This window comes from Prionailurus bengalensis, chromosome A3 (genome assembly GCF_016509475.1).
Source record: "Prionailurus bengalensis isolate Pbe53 chromosome A3, Fcat_Pben_1.1_paternal_pri, whole genome shotgun sequence".
Taxonomy (NCBI): domain Eukaryota; kingdom Metazoa; phylum Chordata; class Mammalia; order Carnivora; family Felidae; genus Prionailurus; species Prionailurus bengalensis.
Window position 1 is genome coordinate 36,099,211 of NC_057354.1, and position 27,299 is coordinate 36,126,509.

General features: G+C 42.1%; 1 protein-coding gene across 4 annotated transcripts in view; it reads left to right on the plus strand.

Moving 5' to 3' along the window:
• SNAP25 (synaptosome associated protein 25) overlaps window positions 1-27,299 on the plus strand; it is an 85,497-nt gene that overhangs the window by 3,474 nt on the left and 54,724 nt on the right. The window contains exon 2 of one of the 4 annotated variants that reach the window (XM_043602887.1): window positions 5,141-5,285. The exons of the other annotated variants lie outside the window; for them this stretch is intronic. The gene's annotated coding sequence lies outside the window, so the exon portion shown is untranslated. The remainder of the gene's footprint in view (window positions 1-5,140; window positions 5,286-27,299) is intronic. 4 annotated transcript variants of the gene reach the window in all.

Genomic DNA, 27,299 nt, shown 5'->3' on the forward strand with positions numbered 1-27,299 from the left:
AAAAATCATGAGGGAGTATATAATTATTTGCCAAGTGAATGTGACCAGAAATAAGGAAGGTAAATTCTGAGGAGGACATTGTTGCAGTGGACTCAAATGATCTGAGCAAGGAGGCAGGACTCCAGTTGGCTTTTGGAGGTTGGAGGAGAGATCTTCTCAGTAAAAGTTACAGCGTAGGCAGAACTACAGGTAAGGTAAGCCCAAGTTATGGACAACAAATGCCATCCATTTGAGTAGTGGGGAGCTTACATTGAGGAATACACTGGAACAGAGACTTGATGCCTTCTATGGAAGGCCTTGAATATACCATGCTGGTAATTTGGTGTTTTATCGTCTAAAGTTGATTTCAGAGCAGAAGCCGATATAATAAAGTAATCAGGTCCTTTTTAACATCTGAGAATTTCTATTCACAGATTGGATTATATATTTCTTCCAGAAATAGAGGGGAGTAAATTGGTATAAAGGATGATTAATGAAAAGAAAAAAGAAGTCCTCATTGAGGCATCTTTTAAGATCGCTTTCAGGATACGCATGGACTTATGAGTCCTGCCCAGAAGTTAATTGTAAGTTTCAAAATTTTCATTATTGACTAGAACAAATTATACAAGATGAGCACCTACCAGAGAGATTGAAAAGCAGGTCGGGAATCCAGGAATTAGAGGTACCAAGAAAGTACACTTGAATAATAAACCTGCAGAACACCCTCTCACACCTTCTGAGTATTCTGCATTGTCAAATACATTGGCTAGCTATATGAAAATAGGTGTCAGTTTTTCTGTGCATGTTTCAGGCAGCATGACGCACAGAACCAGCCCCAAGTGGCTAAAACTGAACAACAACAAAAGAGCTGTAGTAAAAATGTGGAAAACTGAGGTGAGGTAGACAGAATATAATATTTCTTTCCCTACTATCCTTGCTGACTTTGGCCGAGTACCCTCACTCCAGGGCTGGCTCAAGGTCTGAACTATACCTATTTCGTTTTTAATCTTGTGGTTACTACTTGCACAGCAGAGCTTCAGAATTCCAAATGCTGACAGAACTGCTGAATTGAAATTGTCAGTGGCTTCATGTGGAGGAATAAGTGGTGGTTGCAGACATAGATCTTGTCGCTATTTCAATTCTCGCTCTGAAGTGTCAAGGGACTATCCTCATCTGTTCTTCACCAAAACACTGGCAGGAGCGACAGCCTTAGGATAATATGTTGATTTCCAAGCTGATTCCCTGGGGGAAATTTGGAAATAGTGACATTTCAGAGGTCAAACTGGTAGTTCTTAAACTGAATGCAGAGGGCCTTCCAAGTATCCAGTAAGAGGGAGGGAGGAGACACCATGTAGCATTGAGGAGACAGGACATGGTGAGTGGAGAAAGACTTTTGAAAAAAAATTAGTTGTAAAGGGGGAAAGGGATTTCAGAGAAATTTCCAGAGAGTTCTAGCTGCAGCTTCAGAATTATGATCATTGCTATAACAATAATTGCTACACATTTCTGCATAATTTTCTTCACAAGGATTTCAGTGCATTTCACCCAATGTAAAAGTATAACCAGTTTCTGATTTCTAAATGAATAATGCAAGCCACAGTTATAATATGAGTTCATATATGATATTAGATAACATTTAGTAAGCCATAGATCTGATTAAGAAGAACAGAGATACCCAAAGCAGTGATTCATCAGAATGCGCCTATCGGGGAGAAGAGTGAGCCACTAATTCTAAAAGCTTTTACCTGTACTAGTTCACTGAATCTTCATAACACCCCCGTAACCAGGGTACCATTATTATTTCTATTTTACAGATGAGGGAACTGAGGCAAAGAAAGGGTCAAAAACTTGCCTAAGATCACAGAGCAGAGCCAGGATTTAAAAGCAATCCCTCCGAGTCCAGAGACTAAGCTATTAACTATCTATTATACGACCTCTTGCATCATCCACATTTTTCATATTGGTAAAATCAGGCACAGAGAATGTATATGATTTCTTTTCCAATATCTTTTCCCCCTCAGTTGGGCTGCAGGGCATGATGTCAAGGATGCTTGCTGATCAGGAGCCAGGAGACCTGGTTCTAGCCCTGAAGTCTGCTTGTAATTTCCTGTTTTGGAATCACACTGTCTTTAAAAAAGTCACTCAACCACCATTGAAAGTCAGTTTGTTCATCTGTAGAATGACAGAACTGGAATAATATTTTCCAATATCCCAACCATTCAGAAGTTAATGAAATCAGTGCTGAAAACTCTGGGTAATAGATCTGGGTCCAGTGACCTGTTGGTCTCAGCTGGCACTGCCTTAATATTGCTTCAGTACCTGATTCGACTCCCTCCCCCATTATAAGATTAATTTACATCCACAGCCTTGCTCCTCCTCAACCTCCCTCTCTCTCTCTCTCTCCCCCAATAATTTCTTTGACACCATTTTTCTGAAGACTTTCCGGTCAGATTTCAGTAATCCTGGCCTTTTCTCCAAAGCCCTGATCTGAGCCATTGCTGTTGTGGGGATCTTCTTCCATCTCAATCAGATTTATTGCTGTCTGTCTATTTCCTACAACCTGCTTAAACTTTTCATAATTCTTTTTCCAATCTAATTAGCTGGGCCCCCCCCCCCCCTTTCTAGACCCCCTTTTGATGCTCTCCTGTGTCTGACTTAAAACAATTAGCTACTGTTGTTTCATTTCTCCTCTCTCTTCCTCTGCCACTTAGAAAAAGAGAAATGGACACTTTAATGGGATCTGTGAGCTCTTGTACTTAAAAAGTAACAATTCCATACGACCTGAATCACATGATGTTAGTAGCTAGCTGAAAAACTAATCAAATTTGAAGGATGGTCTAGGGGTGGGGAGGTAGAGTAACATTTCCAAAAAGCTTTGAGGTCAAGGGACAGGAGAAGGGGAAGCTTTAAAGCCTAGGCGATTTAAAGTTCAGAGGCTAGCAGCTGGCAGTACAACTTTTATTAATTAAACTCATAATCACATGTGAGTTAAAGTCCTGTGTTCCAGAAAAGCCATGTTCTCCTTGCTGCTACAATCCCATTCCTACTGCAATATTTCAGCATCTTTTTACTGAAGTAAAGCATGATATTACAAGAGGAGATCCTAACTGTTTTTCTTACCGCTGCTGACTCACAGAGGTTAGCCTCAGTGATTAACTGATGATAAGAATTAATCTGTATCCCCAAAAGGAGATGGGGAAATCCTGTGTAAGGGTTCATGTTTCCTTTTAAATGCTCCTGTGTAAGGGTTCATGTTTCCTTTTAAATGCTTAACAGTCATTCTAGAGAAAGTCAAAGTGAATTGCAATGCCAGCACCAGATTGATGCTGAATGACAGCTGCACTAGGTTTATGGATTGTTTTCTGTGGTCATGGAAAAATATACATGATCCTCTTAGTTGGTAAAGGAAGCCAAATTCTGTTCCATGTGAAGGGGGAACTAGAACAACTCACTAATCTTTTCTTTTGCTTTTGGGTTTTTTTGTTGTTCTTGTTGTTGAACTGATTTGGTTCCTATTACCCAAACATGGCTAATTCTCCTGTCAGAAATTGAGACTGTTTGCACTTTCTGCTGACTCACCTCATCCATCTTCCAAAATGGTCCCTTTTATGCTTGAAGAGCAAGGTTATATTCCTGCTAAAATGGGAGGTTCTGCAAAATGACCATCTGGTCTCATCGCTTCCGGTATCCAAATAACACCAGTCACAGATTTTGAACTTGGGAGATGACTTTTCATGCCTGCAGGCTTGAGTGAGTGGCTTCTATTCTTTACTGATGGCAGCACATCAGAAAATGAAAGCCTCATAGGTACCCCCCTGGCCTCACCCCTATTTCTGAGGAATACCTCGAAATACCTCGGTATAGCTCTGAGAATTCTGCAAGTTGGGCAGATTCCTTTCCAATGGAGAATCTTAGACAAAATTGCTGATTTCCTTTCTTCATATTCATCTTTTGTACAATTTCAAAAAATAATGACTGAAAAATTGCAAAGCAGTCTATTTCTTAAATTTCTCTGCAGCTAGTCTGAGATTGGTCTGACAGCTAGCTAGAAGTAACTCACACTGAGGCTTCTCCATCAATAAACAGAAAGTAGAGGGAAGTAAATGCCTGTGAGTCTGCCAGGAAGACTATGTAATAGTCCTGTCAAGTGAATTTTTTATTTTAATGGGAAAGCCTATTGTAACTTCACTATAACACTAGAAATAGAGATAGCATTCCTGATTTAGACCAGAGAAATTGCTGAACATATCCACTTTTTCCTGTTTCAAGATGACTATCCCTGTATTCCTCAAACATAATCAGCTGTCATTATGGCACTCTTAATTAATTAATTAATTCAACAAATATTTATTGAGCATCTGTCATTTACCAGGAAAACACTGTACTGATTACTATAGAGCAGTAAATTAAAAATGCATGTTTCAGCCCTCAGTGCATTTTTCTGGGCATCCCCTTTTGAGGTATTATTATTTTAGAAGACCTGTTTCACATGGTATCCCTTTTTGAATCTAAGATATTAACCAACTTAGAAAAGAACTTGGTTCTCTATTCAGTATATGCAATTGATTGAAGGTTTTTACTGAGTGATCAGTATCCAGAGAGAGATTGCTACATCATAAACAGAATATGTATTAAGAACCAGCCTCAGCCATCGAGGAATTTAGTAAATATCTAAGATATTCCCTTATGTAGATTTGTCTCTATTGACATGACAATCAACTAGGATATCACTAAAATTTTCTTTAAATATGTGTCTGTATTCCTGTATCCCCATCTATTAGAACCTCTTCCTATATAGATCATTCCCGCCACTCATGGGGAAAACAGGTCAAGCTTTGAGGAACATGGTACCTCCTAGGCCAGAAAAAAACCTAGCCATGACTATAAAGTTCATGGAACAGTACAAGAATAAGGTGACAGAGAAACAGCAGCATCTTTTTGATGACAGGACTTCCCAAGCCAATTCACTTCCCTCCTTTGAGAACTGTCTTGTTAAACAAGGTTCAATGATTCAGGATTGAGTAGAAGTGTGTGTTAGTCCCCCAACTCTTGCTTTTAGAAAGTTGCCTCTTCTTGCCAATGAGCAATGCTCTCATCTCTCTTATATGATTTATCACAGTGCTTTGTAATTACATATTTATGCATTTCTCTTCCTTAACAGACTATAAAAGTTTTTGAGAGCAAGGGCAATATGTTAACCATCTTTGAACCCTTGGTACCTGTAACAGTGCCTGTCACACACCAGGTATACAGGAAATGAATGGGAATACCAACTGCCCTTTTGCAGAGAAAAGAATTCTACCACTGTAAGTAATTCCTCATTTTATTGACCAAATGTTACACTTAAAACAACTCGGGAAGGTTGATTCACCCTAAATGTTGGAATGAAGTTATGTCCCAAGGAAGCATTTTTGTTCACCCCCTACTAGCTGCCAAATTTCAGCAAATAGTTATTTTTCGGACCTGCTTTTTTATCTCCTGTGAATCAGGGGTTAAAATGCTAATGAAGAATCAGGTGATGCTCAAGCAAAGCATTGACAGGAGCAGATTTATATTCAGAGATGAAAAACCATTGCCTGTGAGTGATTTAAGTCAGTTTCACATACAGAGCCAAGCTATTTGACATATATCAAATACACAGTTAAAAAAGAGAGAGGGGCAGAGAGAGAGGGAAACACAGAATCCAAAGCAGGCTCCATGCTCTGAGCTGTCAGTACAGAGCCTGACGTGGGGCTCGAACTCACAAACCGTGAGATCGTGACCTGAGCCGAAGTCGGATGCTTAACCAACTGAGCCACCCAGGTGCCCTGAAAAAAGAGAGTTTTGATGCCACTGTCCATTCCTACCAGAGTCACCAGGGGGATAGATTGGTGGCTTCAGCTAACTCTTATTTTCAGGGTCACATATTTGCTGCTTCTCTGTTAGAATGATGGCATAGGGTATACAAGAGCTCCATGTTGAGTTGTCTTCCCAGAAAATGTCCTCAGACACATCAGCTTCTAACTTTTCCTTTCACGTATCCAGTGTTCTCTTGCCTAGGGGAGAAAAATAAACTGAGGCATGACATGGTAAATCACTCCCATTTGTCTTTAAGAAAAAGCTGTTATCAACTAAGCATTGAATTTTGCATTTCTTTTTCCTAGTCCTTCTCATGAAACAAGTCTAAAACCTCTGGCCAGTTACCCTGCACCCTACTTCCTTCAGCTGGGAACACAGATACCACTTGATAACAATAAGAAAAAAGTAACTGACTTATTGAATGATTGTGGTGTGGTGCACTAGACCTTTGGCATCCATTATCTCATTGAATCTCTGTGGCAGCCTAAATTCTAAAAGAGTTTAGAAATCTTATCTCCGACCTCAAAGTCTATGTTTTTTTACCAACACCTTGTGAATTTTCCTATGAGTTTTCCCATGAGTTGCACGTAACCCATTGAGATCTTGTAACAGAAAGCATGCTCCTGACATGTAGAACATGAGTCAGCAAAATCCAAAGAACTCAGCCCTCTGGGCTACAAAGTCAAGTGAGAAATGTTGGTATGAGTAACCAGGAGAAACTAAGTATCCAGAGAAGCTCACTGAGTGCTGGATTGAGAGAGATGGTTGCGTACCTGGCCCATTTCTGCCACTTCAGTTTTATGACCCTGACCAATTTACATAACCTGAACTGAGCCTCAGTTTTCACATCTGTAAAAAGCAAGCAATAAACTGCCATGCATATGTCACGTGGCTGTCATGGCACATAAAGGAGCTAAGGCTTGTGAAGTGCTATTCCCTCCACTAGTCTGGGAGCAGGGGAGGAACTGTTGTTATCTTGTCTGTTAGTCGTCATTCAGCATACCAGATTTCCAGGGTTCTTTTTTGCAAGTTATGTGAAGGCCATTCTTTTCCTCTTTATAATGTTGAGTTTGCTTAAAGAAACAGGTCTTGGTATCGCATTATTTTTTAGCTTGAGCAGCATGCGTGATAAATTGGGAAAATGTGTCAACAGTCGGATTTTTCTGTTTGGGGGAGGATTTTTAAAAATGCCTCTGAATAGCATCTCTGCTTTCAAAGTGGCTTGGTGATTCTCAGGATAACGTCTGGAGACCAAAGAGGCTCAGTTATGGTTTAACGAAATGCTAGTCCCCTCTTGCTCAGTGCCTTGGGATTTAAGGCCCTTAAGGAGTTAAAAAGAGATGGTATGCAAAATTTCCTACTATTCTTTAGCTTAAGAAAAAGAAATTTGCTGTAAGCTATTTAGCGAATCATTTTTAAAGCTACATCTGTTGGCTTCATTTTGTATTCAGCTTTGTGTTAGATTTTTTGTTGGGGAGGGTTGCATTCCTTACTGAATACTGTGTGTCTGCATGTGTGTTTTTGTATGTGCACACAAGATATACAGGCAGAGAGGTGCAAACACAGACTCTCGCAGCCAGCCTTGTGTACAAGATTCCTACGTGTCTCACCTCATTTCAAAACCTTTAGTTTTATTCATAAACCAATAAATAGAAAGCCTGCACAAGCAAATTATATGAACTGCAAAATGTATGCTCCTGAGTTGCCTTCACAGAATAATTTCTTTTCAAAGTTGGAAAAGCCCCTCAAAACAACACTAACTGTGGCCGTGACCTCAGATTCTGCTTTTTGGGAGAAGTCCTGTAAATCTAGGTCTATACAGAATAGGACAGGTCTCTGTGAAAAATTTTTAAAACCATTATTGTGTTTTGAGGATCTACTATGTAGTGGTTACTATATTATGGTCTATTGTAGCTAGTATTGTATTTAATTTGTACAGGAACTTCCTAAGTGGTGGGTGTTATTTTCTATACTTGACTCAGAGAAGATACTGTTTGATCAAGGTCCTATCAAGGTGCTTAGTGCCCCTTTCCTCTCCATGAACCAGTGGATACATAACCAGGAGTCAGTGCTTTTTGTTTTAGTCTGATTGGGGAAAAAATGGTTGGGACCAACAGCCAGAATCAGACTAGTTCTGCTCCAAGTCTAGGCATTGGGACCCACCAAAGGAGAAAGGGCTGCAGAGATATGCGAAGTCAGACAGAACAGCTAGAGTACCTAAGATCCTCCCTCCCTCCTCCACCCATCCACCCCAAAGCACAGAACCTTTCTCAGGAGGTTTGCAGCTTGGAGAAGCAGAAAATGCAATCTTGCTATGAGCAGGCAGATCTGAGAGAAAACAAAAAACAAGTTGGCAAGGAGGAGGCTAGGAGCTAGGATTGCTCACTGCTTATTTCGTTATCTTGCCGAGTACTTAAGCTGGGGTGGGAGGGGCAAATAAAGGAAGGGTTGGAAGGGATGATAGAAGCTATCTTCCCAGTACTGGTCTTCCCAAAGAGTAGAGGCTCCCATTTTAAGGGACAAGGTAGGAATTGATGAATCTTTGAGCATCAGAAAATGATTCCTCCTTCTTCCACACAGCTAATAAGAGAGAGAACTTGGATTTGAATTTAAGATCCTAAGTGCAATATTACTGATCTTCCACAATCAGTGACTCATTACTCTAGGACATTGGTTCTTAGACTATGGACATTAGACCAGTAGCATCAGCATCACCTAAGAGTCTGGTAAAAATGCAGTTCTCAGGCTGTACCCCAAACCTGCAGAATCTGAAACTCCAGTGGAATGGGGAGGGACAGAGTCTGTGTTTTCATCACCTCCAGGTGATTCTGAGATAGGCTTAAGTTTGAGAACCAATGTCCTAGAGATCTTAGTAGCTCCTTCAAATGTTCACATTCATCTTAAACTGGGTCTGATGGGGCTGAGGTGTTTCCACTGTTCTCTACCTCACAAAAGCAGTGACCAGTTACTTAGAGAAGAACTATCCTGGGCCACTGGACCAAAGTCTCTACTCACCCTCTGACTTAGTAATAAAGATGCTGTTATTCATGAGAATGAATTTGAAGGATGAGGAAGGTGAGTGTTCACAGCATGAGGATGGGGGTCTTGGGTGGCGGACAGAGGGCTCCTTTGTTATACTTCTCTCCCCCTGTAACAATGGCTCAATCTCTGGCTCCAAGAATCTTCCTCCAAAAACTTAGCAAAATTTAAAATCTCACGAAATGACAGGACAGCCCCTTTCTTCTTTCTGCTGTGTCAGCCTGCAGCCTCTGAAGGATACCAGAGAGTAAAATGTATCCACTCTGCAAAGGATAAAGCAGTTCCCATTGCTCCTCTTTTGGGCCCCACCATGAACTGTCCTGGTACAGGGAGGGGGCCTGTCTCCTTTCCACACAGCCATGCAATTTCTTATTTTCTCCTCTGGATCACAGCACGAACTGCCTTGGAGAAAGGATCCTGATGGCTCATATCACCCCTTCTTTTCTGCCCTCCTCTCATGTAGAATCACACATTTGGGTTTCTTGGGCAGACCTTACAAATGGCATTGTTGAAAAATGACAAATGACCAGGCCCAGAGATAAATTACTTACCAAAGCCGCATGGTGAGAGCTGCATCCGGGACTCCTGACTCACAGATAAGTGCTGCTGCTCTTGCCCTGGGCTGCCTTGACGCTACTGCCTCCAACTCTTTCAAATTTCTTCTCCAGCACAAGTCCACACTCCAATCTGAAAATCTCTCCGTCTGCTGTTACCCTCAGAGATCTTTGGCCTCAAATGGTGACCCAACAACTGTAAAAGCAAAGTAGGAACATTCCTGTGATTCCGAACTGCCAACAGAGCTTCCTGAAAAGGTTGACGATATTGCTTATGTCCGTTTGGTTTTGCGCATGACAAAAACCCAAAGGTAAATGGTTTAGGCTAAAATGCAGATGAATTGGCTCAAAGAATGTGAATAAATGTTGAACAGCCAAGCCATGGGAAGGACAGAGAGGTGTTCAAACACTATCAAGGCTCTTGCTTTGCCTTCTGTCACTGCTTCTTTCTGTACATTGACTTTACTTTCTCTTGTTAAAACACCAGTTCCTCCTTCCACATACCAGAAATATCGTCACCCAGTTTGTGCTTCCTACACATCCACTATGGAAAGGCACTGCCATTTGTTTTCTGTACCCCCTGTTCAAAAATCTCAGGGAAAGACTCTGGTCTAGCTTGGGCCAGGTGCCCAGCTTATACCAATGTGTTGTGAATGTGGAGTGTTATGGAAGCGTATGACTTATATACTGGGACCACACAATTTGATTGGGCGAAGCACCAGTTTCTTAGCAGACATAATAACCCATATTATGTGTCCTATATACACAAGCATACTTTATCAGGTCACTTACCAAATAGTTGTATTAATTCAACCTGTTAAGTGTTTAATGACACTTGTTTCTTTTTTTCAAATTGCTCCCCCCACTATGACCTAATTTTTTTAATTTTATTTTTTATTTTTTAAAATTTACATCCAAATTAGTTAGCATATAGTGCAACAATGATTTCAGGAGTAGATTCCTTAGTGCCCCTTACCCATTTAGCCTGTCCCTCCCCCCCCACAACCCCTCCAGTAACCCTCAGTTCACTATGACCTAATTTTTAAAACTTCATGGCAGCTCTGGAAGGAAAGATGGTAAAAGAAAAAAAAAAAACCAACCATTTTTCAGATGTAAAAACTGGAGCCTAAGGATTTGACTGCCCTGGAAAAGGCAGTCAAATTAGTCAAAGGCAGAGCCGGCTCAAGGATGAAGGTTAGCCAGATGTCTAGTTCTGCTCTTAATTCGTGGATGGCAAACTAATGGCCCCTAGGCTTACTACTATCCAGAAACTTACTTTATTTGGCCAATGCTGGATTTGCAGATATCTTAAACATGAATGCCTTAAAGCAGGGTATTTCCTCTCCAATTTGCCATAGAGCCTAACACTACATGTCTTTATATACCTAGTTCAATCCACATAGTTTTATTATCTTCCCAACCCCTGTAGATATTTGAGTTTGCATCTGCTGCATACCAAAGTTATGGCATTGTTGTGGTTCTGTACTGTGCCACAATCAACCACAGGTAGACGTTTCTTGAGTTATTTTGCCGTAGTTTTTCCCTTCAGATGTCTTCATAATTTATGTCAATATTTTGAGAGACGAGATTGGGCAAATAAATTGCACATAAATAAGACCAACCAATTTTTTTTTCATCTGAATAGAATTAGCTTTTTGTTTTTCTCACTGACCCTGCTGACAGTCTGGTGATGCCTATGAATCCCTTTGCAGAGTGACATTTTTTAATGTATAAAATAAAATACATAAGATTTCATATGAAACAAATTGTATTGAAATACAGTTACAAAAATATTTTTAAAATTTGTGATATAGTCATATATAGTCTTCTAAATATTATACCGTTAAATAGCAGTATTTGGTGGTGAGTCTAATAATGACCACAATTTAAAAGTGGTGATGAGAATACATATTTTGAGAAAGATGTAACAATTGTGCAGTGATATGAAAACATCTGGTATTTCTACTGGTGCTGCATCAGGCTCAGGTCCCCCTTTAGCCCTCCTAGTATGGGGGTGGGAGGAAGCCAGTGGAGAGAAAGGAAGGGTAGATCTACATGTCATGTGGGCACAAGTGTTATCTGGGGTTCTCTGAAGAAGTTGTTTCTTGTTATGTAACAAATTACCCCAAAACTTAGTGGCCTAAAACAGCAATTTCTTATTGCTCATGGGCCTTTGGGTTAATTAGGTGATTCTTCAGTCAGCTGATAGATTGGGGTCTTGTTGGTCTGTAACGTCCTCACTTCTATGAATGGTGGTTGGTAATGGCTGCTGATTAGGGTGGTGGGTGACTAGACCACTTATCTTTCATCATCCAAAAACAGCGAGAAAGGACGAGCACCAATGTGTGAGCACTTTTCAACTCTATTTAGGCCACATTTGCTATTGTCCCATTGGCCAAAGTAAGTCTCATGGCTAAGTACAGAGTCAGTATGGGTGGGGGCCACCCAAAATTATGGATATTGAGAGAGGAATTATTACAACCATTTTTGCAAAATTGTCTACCACAGCCCCCACCAAACTTGGGAGCCTGAGTCAGAGAAAGCTCTTCCATCTGTCACAGGCTGGGCACTAGGCTCTCCCTGTCCATCCTGGAGCTACATAACTTCCACTACCTTCCACAAACCAGGGAACTTAGGCATAGATTATTATTCTCCTGCCAAAGTTAGAGCCCTTGGGGTTAAGTTTTGGAAACATCTCGCTGCATCTCTCCAAGTTAACTAAACAATCACAGACCCAGATGTCTGGTAAATTCAGGGGGTAGTCAAAAGGAAAATGTTCTCTAAACATTGAGGATCTGAATTCAAACTGGAAAAAACACATCACCTTTTTGTTGTTTTGCGATGACATTTCTTTATCTGAAATTTCTCCTGGGCTTGCCTTGGCGAGGGCAGTTGTATTTGAAGTTTTTTTCTTTTTCTTTCCAGAAACCCTCCCTTATTTAAGCAAACTCCACTTTCTCCTCTAATTGCAAGAGCTCCCCATAATGGTAGAAACAATTCTCACCCAGCCCTCTGCCCAATGAGAGATTTGGAAATGGGAACCCAAGGGAGGAGGCAGTGGAAAAAACCCTGAAGGCTTTTCAACTGTGCTGCTGCGTCATGGAAAAGAAGCCAGGCACCTGCCTTGGTGCCTCACAGCAGGCCCCACCAGAGCCTTGTCTTAGTCATTCCATAGATGAGCAGGGGATGTCTGACTCACCCAGCTGTCTAGTCCGGCACTTCAAAGAGCATTCTGAGTCCTGCTCTCAGTCCTTTTCTCAGCTCACTTTAGGTATCAGATGGCAGACTCCTGAGGATCAGACCTGGAGCAGAAGAACTGTTCACTCTTTCAGATCCTGCACCAGCTTCCTTACTGAGCTCCCTCCCCTGCCAAAAAAAAATTTAAAGGTATCTAAATTCTTCAGTCAGAATACTATCTTAGGTTGGGTCCTCCCAGAAGCAGAAGGTGAGGAAGGATGTGAGTGCACATATTTTACTTGGGAGGTGATCCTAGGGATCACAGGTAGGTGAGCAGGGATGAGGAGGAAGAATGAGGAGGAAGCCAATGCAAGGAGCGTTAGTGAGCAGATTACCAGCTGTTGGAGCTCAGGCCTGAACTGCTTCGTTTGAAGGGCAAGGAATCTGGAGTATTTGCGAACCAGCTCCCAGCCTTCAGTGGCTAAGGGCCATTCCCAGGGGTATAAACTTGCATCCAGCCCTGTGGAAGACCAAGCCTACTCCAGAGACTAGAGAAATCCCCCTGGCAGTGAGTCATAGCTTGAGTAGAGAACCTTAGGGTGTACAGGAAAGGTGGGTGCCAAGGAGATACAGGTGGAGCATTAAGAATGGCTCCTCCAATTTTGCAGACTGTCATCTCCAGACACCCCAAGCTTCACAATACCTGTCTCCAGCTTTAGCGCATTAATGGTTTAGTCCTGTGTTTGTTCAACACCTATTCATTGGGCTCCTGCTGGGTACCATTTATTTGGCATCGATGTGCTACACAGTAAACTAAGGTTTTTGCATACATCATCTCATTTGATTCCCATGACAACCTGCGAGGAGGTATTATTAGTTTCATTTTACAGATGAGAAATCTGAGTTGCAGTGAGGTTAAATAAATTACCTTAAGTCCCTCAGCTTGAAAACGGCAGAGCTGAGATTCCCATCCTGGTCCACCTTCAGGTCTCAGCTCCATCCAGTATATCCCCCACCCAGTCAGGTCAGGAGACCATTCTGCTGATTTGAGAGAAGGCTCAACCACACCCAGCCCCTGTACCACCATTTTCCAGAATCCTTCCCCTCTCCCCTCTTTGTCCTGTTCTTTTATATCTTGTTCTCAAGCTGGCTCCAGGGAATTAACCCCTGCCTCTTTGGTGTTCCAAATCCTCTCTCAGGGCAGTGGGCTGTCCCTCCCATCCTCCAGGCCCCCTGACCCTGGGCACGATGACTTCTTTCTCCAACCTCATCACATCTTTGACTCTCTAGGTCCTTAAACACCCAAGTCACACCCACTCATGATCTGTCCTCCTCCAACCAGCATCCGTCAAGCACTTTGGCAGGTTTTGCTGCTTCTGGTATCCTGCCGAAGGGATCAGAGAACCCTCTCTTCGTGACATCTTGTGACTTTAGGGCTAATTTCACCCGTGGGCCCCAAGCAAACGGGCACCAAATGGTTTGTTTTTGAGCAAAAATGCAAGTCCCAATTTACTGTTGTTAATATTTTAAAAATAAAATGGCGTGAGGTGAGGACCAGGAGAGGGAATAATTAATTCCAGCTTGCCAGCGGGGGGTGGGAAGAAGGCATCAGCTCTCACAGTCTCTGGAGGACACCCTGCAGTAAACACAGAGCTGCAACTTCCAGGTGGCAAAGAAATATAAAGGGGGGCAGGTGAGGTGCAGAACAACACTGCACAGCACCATTTTCAGGATAATATGTCTGGCTTCGTGAACACATCCCATCATTTTGAAAAACAGTGTCAGTAGAGCACCAGTGTCAATACCACGTCTGGTGCTTCAGAGCCAGTATTGGTGAGTGGCCTGTTCTCTCCACCTCTCCAGACAGTCAAGTTGGAAATGTGAGAAGTGAAACAACAGGGCTGAGGCCTGTGATGGAAAATGGCATGTTGTAGATCAGTGAGTGCAAATGTTATACCAAGGGTCCAACTAGACCATGTAAATGACAAAACCCAAAGTGTTTTAGCAGAGAAGGAAGAGTAGGGGCCTTTGGTCACTCAAGACCTAGTTTTGAACCCCATCTTGGATCCTACCTCTCGAGGCACTTTGGAACCCCGCAGTGTGCTGTGCTGTGTGTAGGTTACATCGTAGCATCAGGGGAGCTCAAGATGGAAGAAATGTTGGGAAGCATCCAACCCCAAACTCTCACTCATAAGTAAAGATACTGTTGCGACTTTGTTAAATTAACCCTTGTTAAGTAGAGTCCCCACGCTACACCACAATACCCATGAGGCTTCCCTAAGTGGAGGAGCAGAGGGAGACTGGAGCAGGTAGAAGCCCTCTGATTTCAGGAGGCAGCACCGGGAATGCACCAAGGCCTTTCTAGAACCCAGATGCGTTTCTTATTTATTGCTGTGTTAACACCATTACTGCAAAACCAGAGGCTGCAACAGCACACATTTATTATCTCACAGTTTCCATGGGTCATCAGTCTGGGCATGACGTGGCAGAGCTCTCTGCTCAGGTTCTTACAAGCTACTGGGGCTGCATTCTTTTATTTATTTATTTACAAGTCTTTATTATTATTATTATTATTATTATTATTAATTTTTAATTTAATTTTTAAAATTAGTTAGCATATAGTGCCACAATGATTTCAGGAGTAGATTCCTTAGTGCCCCTACCCATTTAGCCCATCCCCCCTCCCACATCCCCTCCAGTAACCCTCTGTTTGTTCTTCATATTTAAGAGTCTCTTCTGTTTTGTCCCCCTCCCTGTTTTTATATTATTTTTCCTTCCCTTCCCTTATGTTCACCTGTTCTGTGTCTTAAAGTCCTCACATGAGTGAAGTCATATGATGTTTGTCTTTCTCTGACTGACTAATTTCGCATAGCATAATACCCTCTGGCTGCATTCTTATCTGGAGCCTGAGGTCCCCTTCCAAGCTCGTTCAGGTTGTCAGCAGAATTCAATTTCTTGCGTCCTAGGGCTGAGAGCCTAGTTACCTGAGGGCTCTCAGACAGGAACCATCCTCAGTTCCTTACCGCACTGCCCCTGACAGCCCCTCTCACAACATTGCAGTTTACTTCTTCAAGGCCAGCAGCAGAATGTTTTTGGGAGGGACCAGCACCTTCTTTTCAGGGCTCTCACCTGATCAGGCCAGGCCCATGCCCAGATAATCTCCCTTTCAATAGTCTCAAAATCAACAGTTTGGGGACCTTAATTACACATGTAGAATCCCTTTACCTTTTCCATATAATATAACCTAATTACAGAGTGACATCTTGTCATATTCACAGATGCCACCCACACTCAGTGGGAGGAGATTCCACACAGAGCCTGTGTGCCAGGCATGGGAATTGTGACAGTCATCTCAGAATTCTGCCTCCCACTCTAGGGAATGCCCAATTCTTCCTTGAACCATCCACATACTTCTACTCTAGAGAGCACCTGGATCCACATCACACGGTCAGGGGCCTCCCAAATGGCCATTTCTCAGCGGCCAGGCCTCGTTCTGAACTGGGTAGTTTTGATATTTACAGACCTGCCTGCTGGCCTGTGTTGGGGCCTGCGTGCGTTTTCCTGACATTGATTGCCTCAATCCACAATCATCGTTCCAGAAGAGATGAGGCTTACGGAGTCCTGGAAGAGCAGGCAGGGGGCCCTAGAGGATTTGACTTTCAGTGTTTGCTGTTAGCGTCCTGCAGAGTGATGCCAGTGGCTCCGATCACTCTGTGGGGCCAGCAATCACTGCAGGTTTTGGGGAGGGGAGGTTCCTGGCATGAGCTATGAGCTACGTAAATGCCTCTGGGAAGTAGCTGCTGGGGGTAATAGGGATGTCGTGCAGCCTCGCTGAGCTTCCACAGAGCCACTCAAGAGTTCTTCCACCCCGCTCATGGGAGGTCAGTGTGGCTGTGGGGCCCTTAGCATATTGAACCCTGCCAAAGCCAGACTGCTTTGAGCCAGAAAGAGCAGTGGGGGCCTTGGCCAGAAAGACAGGGATCGAGATGGACCTCAAGGGGCAGGCTGGCAGAGGAGGTACAATCAGGACAAGGGTGGTCTCTTCATTCAGTGACCTACAGGTAGCCTGGAACTGCCTCCTGGGCCTCAGAGGGCATTGGGTGGGTTGAACCCTGTGGATCCTCATCACTCAGAATTAGAGCCCATGGCATCAATTCTCCCTGCCTCCTCCTGTCATTCACCACATATATATTGAGCATCTATTACACACCTCATGCTGCTATAGGTACTGGGAAAACAGGGGTGAATGTCAGGCAAGAACTCCTCTCGTGGAAATACCATTTTAGTGGGAGGAGACAAACAGTGAACAAACAGATAGACACTGCAGTATCAGATGGGGCCAGAGGCTAAGCAGGAGGTTGGAGTGAGTTGTGGGGATAACATGAGACTGAGGTAGGGGGTACCCCTCTTAGGAGATGGGAGTTAAGCTGCAGATGAGAAGGGACCCATCATGGTGGGGAGAGTATTTCAGAACGTTGGTGCAAAGCCCTGAGACAAGAGCAAAGCTGATGTGTTTGTGCATCTGGGGAACCAGTGCACCTGCCAGGAAAGAGTAACAAGGATCTGGACAGGCACCTCCAGCATCCATTACAGTAGCCATGACTTTCTTGGCTGAGGAGGGGACATGACCAGGCTATGAAGCACTCTGCTGCAAGAAAACACTAGTCCCCCAATTTTTAAAATAAATTAAATGAGCTAACATGGGAGGTCTGTTATAAGAGGAAGCTCTCATTGCCCACAGGTTCTCGTCAAAAAACCTTTAAGCAGTCAGCTCCCACTATACACTTAAAATAGGAATTGATTTACTGGTGTTCTATTCACCCAGCTTCTCAGGAATAAATTCAGTGCATGCTGGAAGGTGTCAAAAACCAAACTGCATACTAAATAAAACAAAGTAGAGAGATGAGTGTATTGCAAGGCTTTTAATTTGCAAACCAGGAAAACCAAGGCTGTGGGCACAGTGAGTTCCAAGTTGCTCACAGACTAAGAGGTTTTTGTAGGATAAATACAGAAGTTATTTAGTTTTTTCAGCTGATTGGTTGCATAGTGGTCTTCTTTCTTGTCTGGATTGGGGTAGCTGAGTCAGGGAAACAATGAGTCCAGAGATGGCATGGATAGACTTGGAGTTTTGGGGATTGGCTGGGTCCTCTGCTGATTTTGGAGGAGAACTGTAAATTCCTATAAGGGTAGGTTATGTTTCCTTAATGCACCTATTAACCATATCCATTTTGTCCTTGACATAAGTAACTCCATTTTACTGTGGTTCTACAAAGTTATATCTGAATATCTGTTTTGCTAACCTAAAAGAAGATTAGGATTAGGTCCTAACCAGTACCTTAGAGTCTCCCACCAGAGAGATCTAAATGTGTTTCTGAGAGTAAATATGAGAGTATATGTGGCCTATTCTCAAGGAGTATGGTTCTAGGAAGAACCACTGCACTGTGATAGCAGAGAAGGAACCAGTAGGTCAGGAGTAGGGCCACCTTAACACAGCTGTCTCTTGTGACTTTACTTAAAAACTGGCTTTACCGCTCAACTGTGTAGCTCTTGAGAATGTAGATCAGTGGGGGATACCTGGGTGGCTCAGTCCGTTAAGCATCAGACTTCAGCTCAGGTCATGATCTCATGGCTCATGAGTTCGAGCCCCACATTGGTCTCTGTGCTGACAGCTCAGAGCCTGGAGCCTGCTTCGGATTCTGTGTCTCCCTCTCTCTCTGCCATTCCCCTGCTTGTGCTCTGTCTCTCAAAAATAAGCAAACATTAAAAATAAAATAAAATTTAAAAAAAAGAATGTAGATCAGTGGTTTCCAAAACCTCTCTGCACATCAGAATTGCCTAGGGTCTTATAAAAATTCCAAAGCCCAGGCCATATCTTAAACCAATGTAATGACAATTCCTGGGGGTGTTTTTAAATAAACTTTTTATTTTGGAATAATTTTAGATTTGCAGAAAAGTTGTGAAGATAGCATACGTCTCCCCCCACAGAATCTATACCCCTCATCCAATCTCCCCCATGGTTATCATCTTACATTATTGTGGTACATTTGTCACAACTAGGAAATTGACCTTAGTCCATTACTATTAAACTCCAAATTGTATGTGGATCCCACCAGATTTTCTATTAATGTTCTCTTCCTATTCCACGGTCCAATCCAGGGACCAGATTGCATTTAGTTGTGTCTCCCCTGTCTCCTTTCTGTGACAGTTTTCCCTCTTTCTTTGTTTTTTGTGACCTTGATAATCTTGAGGAGCATTGGCCAGGTACCCAATCTGGGTTTGTCTGTTGTTCTCATCATTAGACTGGGGCTATGGGTTTTGAGAAAGAACATGGCAAAAGCGAAATGCCCTACTCATCACCTCATGTCAGGACGTATAGCAAATCCCTATGACCTCACTGGTGATGTTACACTTGACTGTTCACCCAAGGTAGTGTTTGCCAGGTGACACCACTGTGAAGTTACTATTTTTCCCTTCTCGTCTTTGGATGAGACTCTAATCTTTGGAAACGTGACACTGAGTCTAGCCCACCATCAAGATGTGTGTGTATGTGTATGAAGGGAATTGGTAATCAAGCCCTACCTGCAGGCAAAAATCTGAAGGGCACATTTTCATGGCCACCATACTGTCCTAATTTCTTTGCTTTGTTCCCAGTCACTACAGTGCAAGCTTTCTCAGATGGTCCAGGACTTGCCGTGTTCCTCCAGCCCACTGGGAATGAACCAGCACTCCCTGGCTGTATTACCTCGGGCAGGTTATTAGTCCCCTGCCTCAGTTTCCTCATCTGACAAATGGGTGTCAATAGAGTATCTATTTCTAAGAGTTATTGAAAAGATTAGTTACATAATGAATATAAAGTTGTGACTGTCCTGCTGGGCATAGAGCAAACCTGCCATAACTGTTAACTACCAATAGTGGTAATAATACTAGTAATGCCTTCCCTCCTCCCACCTTGTGTGCAGGTATGTAGTATACCTCAGTGACACAAACCAATAAGTTGGAACTTACATTTGAGGACATATTAAACAACTCACTCCACAAAGTTTACTTATTAAATGAACACTTATTTAGCATTTACCATATGCCAGGCACTGTTCTGATCATCTTCATGAATATTCACTCATTTAGTCTTCATAAAAAGCCTAGGAGGTGACACCTACTATTATCCCCATTTTACTGATAAGGAAACTGAGGTACAGTGAGGTTAAGGAGCGTGGCTAACTTAGGCACATGGCTAGTGAGTGGCATAGCCATTTGCACTGAGGCAGCCTCACTCTCAAGTCCATGTTGGTAACCGCTACACTACACCAAATGATACAAATAAGTAGCGTTGTGTGTTGTGAGACTATTTAAAGGGGGGCGTGGCCTGGTGAGGGAGGGGAGCCCAGTCAGAGAAAATATCCATGAAATCTTAGGTCATCATATACCAGGCAAGTGTGGGGTGGGGTAGAGGAAGGAGAGCAGGGGTGTTTGGAAAGATTAAGGAACATTCTGGTTCCTCCCAAAAGGCAGCTGATGTTAGGTATTCTTTCCCTGAGAAGTCTCCTCTCTCTCATCTTCTCACTTGCTTTCTCAATTCTTTAATGTGCACTTGGGAAAATTTGACATGTCTTTGATATTAGGGACATAGAGAGCATAGGACACCTCTTTCAATAACTGGAACTGATGGTTGGCATAAAAGAATCTGGACCATTCAATACACACCATCATGCTTGTCTTCCACACGTACAAAATTCAGTCTGCCCTCCTTCATTTTTATGTCAGGAGTTTGGTAATGCAAAGGAAATTCCTGATTGTGAGAACTTGGATTAGCTATCAAAATGTGTTTTGTGAAAATTATTATTCATGTGAATCTGTGAGACTATAAAAAAAAAACACTGGTTCCCTGGGTTTCAGAGTATTTAGGTCTTCACCCTGGGGGTGTCCCCAGATCCATATTCTTGCACCCGAATGCAACTACAAACTTGGTGAAGGGAATGCTATCTTATCTGTCTTTTACACATCCACACACTAAAAATTCCCACACAGTAAATGCTCAATATGTGTTTTGAAGTGGATTTATAATTACATAGACTCATGATAAGATACTGTGACTTGCTTATTATTTCCGTATTTGAAGCTGCATCTAGATTTGAAACCTCAGGAGCATATGCAAATCACAAGCTATGTCACTTCCTTTGTCCCATCGTGTCCCCATATAAAATAGACTTTCTGCTTCCAAAATCGGCAGGAAATAAAAGTATGTTCATTTACATCATAATTAAAATTTTAACATACTTTTGCTGACATCTGAGACTTCAAAGTAACATGTCTTTCAGCCCAGGTAAAGAGTGTTCTCAAGCACTGGTGTTATTTAGTGGAGCTCACTGGAATTCACTTTATGCTTGAATATGTTGATTCCACTTCTGTCTGAAGCCTGCTGGAAAAACTCAGAATTCTGGTGGTTTTGCTGGGGACATACTGATTCTGAACCGATTCTGAGTCATTGTATTTCAAAGAACAGTATCACATTGAATTTTTCTGGTTTGGAATAAAAGAAAGAATGGTGGGTGTACATGTTCTGTGCACGTCTGTATGGGTATGTGAGGTGGGAGTAGAAGATGGAAGGAAAGAGATAAAAGGGGCTGACCTACTTATTGAGAAGGAGAACAAATTACACTTGCAAGATTCTTATCAATAAAGACTGAAAGATGCTGAACCTAGGAGTTGATGCTTGGCTAACCCATCTTACAGAGTTGATGCAAGTGTTGATGTTTGGCTAACACCTCTTACAGAGAAGAGAGAAAAGAGGCAAAGCTACCCTGACAGTGATGGGTGTGTGAAGGAGGTACTTCTGTCATCATCCACACATAGAACCTGAGTGCAAACTGCTTGCTTGGTGGGATAAGTCACTTTCCAGACAAATCTACTAAACTTTCTACCCAATTGCCACTGTTTGAGCTCTAAAGAATTTCAATTCTTTGAACTGAATTTCCAGAAAGAATAGATGTGCTGAGAGTGGCCCTTCAAGTGGAAATACACAGGTAGAAGAGGAGAATAAATCAATACTCATCACTAATATTTATTCCCCAAGGGTGCTCAGCAGCCATCCCCCCCCCCCCAGGTGTAATGTCCCTATTAGGGCTTATAGGGTAAGTCAGACATGGTTATTTATCGAACATCTGCCACGTCCATGCACTGTGCTGGCCTCTGGTCCCGATCTGGTTAATGGCAGGTGCTCTGGCCTAAGACCTAGGGGAAAGCTCTTTATTCTTTCTGTTCCTAATTTCTTTGTGTCTAAAATAGGGGTGATGATAATAAGGCTGTAAGGATTCGCACACACAAAGAGGTTAGACACAGCAAGTTAATGGTGCGTCATTTATGGTGCTTCTAGGCACTCAAGATGGAGTAATTCATCCAATTAAAATCTATATGACCTAAAAGGTAGAAAAGCATAGGCAATGTCTCAACAGCTAAGGCAAGGGCTTTCTTACTCCCTAAAGCTGCAGAGAACACCCTGCTTCTGCCCAGATTACTGTGCCTGATGACTCATTAATTGATGGCTATCAGCAGAGCGATAAAGATGTGCCACCAACAATCACTTGGGCAGATTGACAATGACATCTGGGTTCAGCCCTGCATCGACTTTTTTTTTAGCCTCCTGAAATGAAATGGGATGACAACATTTTATTTTACCAACTACATTCTTCCTGTCCTGGCCCACAACTTCAGTATTCCTTTTTAGACCAATATAGACACTAACCTGAAAATAAATTTCAGCATCAATAGAGGAAAAGACTAAGAATAGAATTACTGGTTGTTCCTGATATGCCATATGAAAAATTTATATTAAGTCATGCTTCTTTCTTTCCTCTTGGCCTATTTTCTTTTATTAAAGGATGTGAAGACAGCACCTTCCATTACCGATGTGCCTTCCAAGCATGCTTTATTTCTGCTCTACTTGCTGCCTGCTGCTTACTCTTACTGATAGTTCAACTGTCTGTAAAGCTCCTAACATAAAAGAGTGAAAAGTTTGGCTGCCGGGTATGGAAGGCAGCACAGGATGATGGCACTATAGCCAACTCTTGAGGTATACCCAGTATATCAGTTAGCTTTCACCGGGTAACAACTTCCCAAATGTAGTAGCTTCAAACAGCATTCATTTATTTAGCTCAGGATTCTACAAGTCAACAATATGAGCTGAGTTCAGTTGAGCAGTGTTTTTCAGTCTTGGTTGAGCTCACTCTGTGGACTGTTGGTGCGTCAGCTGGGAACCAGTTGGTCTAGAATGGCCTTAGGTAAGATGACTTATCTCATGAAGATCTATCTCATGATCCACTAGGCTAGTCTGGTTCATTCACCTGATGGTTTTATGGATATCTTAAGCCCATGCCTGTGGTAATGAGGCCTAAGAAGTTGTTCTTCCTGACTGATTACATGGGAATGATCAGACTCACCCATGTATGCTCAGAAGCCAATGCAAGGTATGCTTGGCTATATGGAAGGGCATGGGTATAGGGAGACCCATGAGGACCCATGAACTATTGCATAGCCAAACATAACACCTCATCTACTTCAGTTGTTAACATTTGCTCTCCTTCAACACAAATCATTTTTATAGTGTTTCTTCTGGTTATAAAAGCAATTCATGGTAATTGCAGAAAAAAAAATGTGTAAAGAAAAGTATACAAAAAGAACAAAAATGTTCAACAATGATCTGATGGTTCAGAGGCAATAATTATAAATAAATTACTATATTATATATGGTATAACATTGGCTTTGTTTTTATCTGTACTTAAATATCCAATGATACTATCTGTTGAGCCCTACATTTCAGGCCTTCTGTTCCTTTACATGTGTTACCTCATTTAATCCATACAGTAGCAATGATTTTTGTCATGAGGAAAATAAGTCTAAGAGAGGCTAAACACCTTGCCTGAGATCACACAGCAAGTTAGTAGTAGAGTCAGCATTTGAAAAACTGCAGCCACACTCCTTAAGCCACTTTTTTCTTTTAATGTTTATTTTTGAGAGAGAGAGAAAGAGAGAGAGAGAGACCATGAGCATGGGAGGGGCAGAGAGACAGGGAGACACAGAATCTGAAGCAGGCTCCAGACTCTGAGCTGTAAGCAGAGGGCCCAACGTGGGGCTTGAACCCACAAGTCGTGAGATAATGACCTGAGCCCAAGTCAGACAATTAACTGACTGAGCCACCCAGATGCCCTTCCTTAATCCATTCTTAACCATTAGAATCTTCTGTCAGTCATCGTATTCAGTGTTACTCAAATTTCAGTGTGCATCAGAATCCCCTAGAGGACTTGTTGAAACAAATTGCTGAGCCCCGCCTCTGGATGTTAAGATTCAGATGGTCTGGAGTGGGGCCTGAGACTCTGCATTTCTTTGTGTTTTTTTTTTAATTTCTTTTTTATTTTAGAGAGAGGGAGAGAGAGAGAGAGGGAGAGAGAGAATCCCAAACAGGCTCCATGCTCAGCACAGAGCCCAATGAAGGGCTCAATCTCAAGACCGTGAAATCATGATCTGAGCTAAAATCAGAGTTGGACGCTTAACGACTGAGCCACCCAGGTGCCCCTCTGTGTTTCTAACAGAGTCGCAGGTGATGCTGATGCTACTGGTCCACGGACCACACTGAGTAGCTCTGCTCACAGCAGAATTTAGTTATGTAATGTTAATTCTGCTTCACAGATGGAAAGACAGAAGTTCAGAGAGGTTTAGTAAGTAGGTCATGGACACATAGCTGGTCAACTCTGTTATTTTCTTTGTCCAGTTTACTCTCATGGAAAACAATGAGTGGGCTTTTCTTCTCTTGACGCTGTAGCACTCAAGGAAATGGTTCAGGATTTAGATGCAGCCTCTGTGACAGTCAGGCATTTCTGTGAGATGCAAAGATTGCAGTTATTCCTTCTTTATTCATTCATTTCCTTCATGAGGGGCTCTAGCTGGGAAGCCCTGGGATGGATAATGCTGATATTTAACTGTCCTCATCAAAAAAGATCTAAAAGGAAAAAAAAAATGCACGAAGATACTCCTTTTGAAGCTACAGAAAGAAACATGCTCCAAAGACTTCTGTGCTATTTTTAAATAGCAAAGAGCCTGGTAATATTTTGCCAGGTTTCTTATAAGAAAAGGAAAACCCCTCCTTGTAGTCACCAAGCTTTCATGATGTTCCAGCTAGATGGAGTATAGCTTTTGTAGCCACATATGATGAGCTGGTAGCTTTCTGGGTGTCTGTCCTCACAACTCAAAGTGTGGTCCGGGGACCAGCAGAATCACCATGCGACTTGGTAGAAATGCCAGTTCATAAACCCCACTCTAAACCTACTCGATTAGAATCTCTGAGGTTGGAGCCCAAGAATCTGTGTTTTTCCAGGCTCTCCCAGTGATTTTATGGAGAACCTTCAGAACTAATTATTTTGCTTCCCAAGGACAGCTGGCCTTCTGGAAACTTCTGATTCTGCAAGTCCCAGACTCATGACCATCAGGATCACATGGAGAGATTGTTAAAACAAATTTGGGGGCAGCACCCTCGTACTCCAATTCAGCAGATCTAGAATGGGGCTCATGAATGTGTATTTCTTGCAAGTTTCCTGGGTATGCTGACGGATGCTGCCACTCTTGGACCATATGCTAGCTAGCACTCAGTTAGCCAACATTCTTCATAAAGAAAAAAAAAACCTGACTTTAACTTTCAAGACCTTTTTAAGATCTCTGATTCTATACTTATGTTTAAAAATGCTGTTTCTTTAGTTAGGGAACCCATTTTCTTCAGACAACTACTTACCTCTAAAATAGTCTTCAACCAAAATCCACAAACTGTTTTGAAATAGAGCTGATTCTGGTGTCCAGGGCATTTCTAAAGAAGCTGGTCAAGTCTAAATAAGTGGAAGAGTGTAAAGTACAGCTTCACGACTTCAGTGTTGGGAGATATTGATAACCTTCCATTCGCTTCGACCCAGAGCCCACTGATAAACGGTGCATGGGGATACATTTTCTGGGTGTATTAACCAGTCCCCCACAAAAATAACATCCAGCTGGCCAACAGTAGTCTCTAAATTCTCCAAAAGAGAAACCTTCATGTGTTTCTCTAACACTTGCATCTGCTCATAAGCCTTCAGTACCAGTGAATGAATGTATGTGTGTGTATGTGTGTGTGTGTGTGTGTGTGTGTGCATATGTATAATTTCTTAAGTTGCTTATTGGACTCTCTAATAAATATTAACATGTTTACATTAATTAATATTAACATGAGAACATATTGCCTCAAAAATGGTCAAAGGAAGATTAGTGCCAGAAAGCTGCAGGAAATAATTAAGCAACGTATATATGAGTGCCTACTCAAGTTTGAGACACAGCATCATGTCAAACACAAATGTTATGAAGAAGTATGAGCTATGATTTTTGTCCTCAAATTATTTACTCCATGATTTCTGTGTACTAGCCACTGGTACTAAAAGGGTGCTCTTTGAGAACCTGCCTAGGGTGGTGGGGGATGTAGATAACATAAAGAGACCAATGTAGTACAAGGTGAAAACTGCCAGGCCAGGACACCTGAATCCAGAGGAGCCATGGCCCAGGCTACCAGCCTCCTCTGGGAGATGCCATTTATACTGAATTTTGAAGGCCAGATGGAAGCTGGCCAGATAAGGAGGGGTGATATTCTGGCAAACAAAATGACAGGGGTTTGGAGGGTTACAGTCAAAGTTAAATAGGTAAGCAATTTTCGTCAGGTTTGCTCCTGAGGGAGCAAATGATTAATAAGCATGAGATCTGATTCCTTGGAAAATGTTAAACAAACCTACCACTACCTCAGAAAAGCAACACATAAATCTATTTGAAGGGAGTGATGTTTGCACTTGTGATTAAGGCAGGCTAACCTTTCCTGGTGGCTTTTGTCTTAACATTTTGTTATTCATGAAATCTTTCATTTTTATCACATCCCCTCGAGGTTCTAGCTGCTTGGACCACAGACCCAGAAAAGCCTGTTTGTCTATGATACCCACCTCCTAGAAAGCAAATTTATGGAAATTTTAGATATTTGTATAGCTATGGAGAAAAAAATCTCAAGTATGGTGGAAGAGAAAGAACAGGAACTCAGGGAGACTCAAGGCACAAATTCTCTGGACACGGTGTTTGCCAGGTCACTCCACCAGTATGTACCAAATAAGAATGAGGGAGAATCACAGACTTGCTTTCTACCATGGCAGCTATGATCTTCTAGAACCATCTAGAGCTCTACCATTGTTAGGTGGATAAAACAATTGTGTCCTGATTTGCTGTCTGGAAGGGCCTATGGACTCATTCTGAGATGCACATATGCAAACTCAGTAGTGATAAAATACAATTTCCAGAGTTAAACCATGACTCTTCTACCAACATACAGTGAATATATGTCAGGGGTTCACTCATGTCATTAGTGAACCAGGAGGCTGAAAAGCTCATTCACAGAGCATTTGAGGAACAAAGATTTATATAGACAGTCAAGAAAGGCATAATAATATGAATTTCTCAGCTAAGTATGAAACTGATTAATGTCCTATAGGGCAATAAAACTGTAACACTTGGGATTATCTTTTCTACCAAAGAAATCATTTGCATCTCTACTGAATGAAGGTCATTTGCTCAGTTTTCTATAAGGTAACATCTAAATTGATAGTCTGGTCTCTAATTGAGAGTAAATAGTAAAAACTTTTGGGAGTGATGGATTTATTTATTACCTT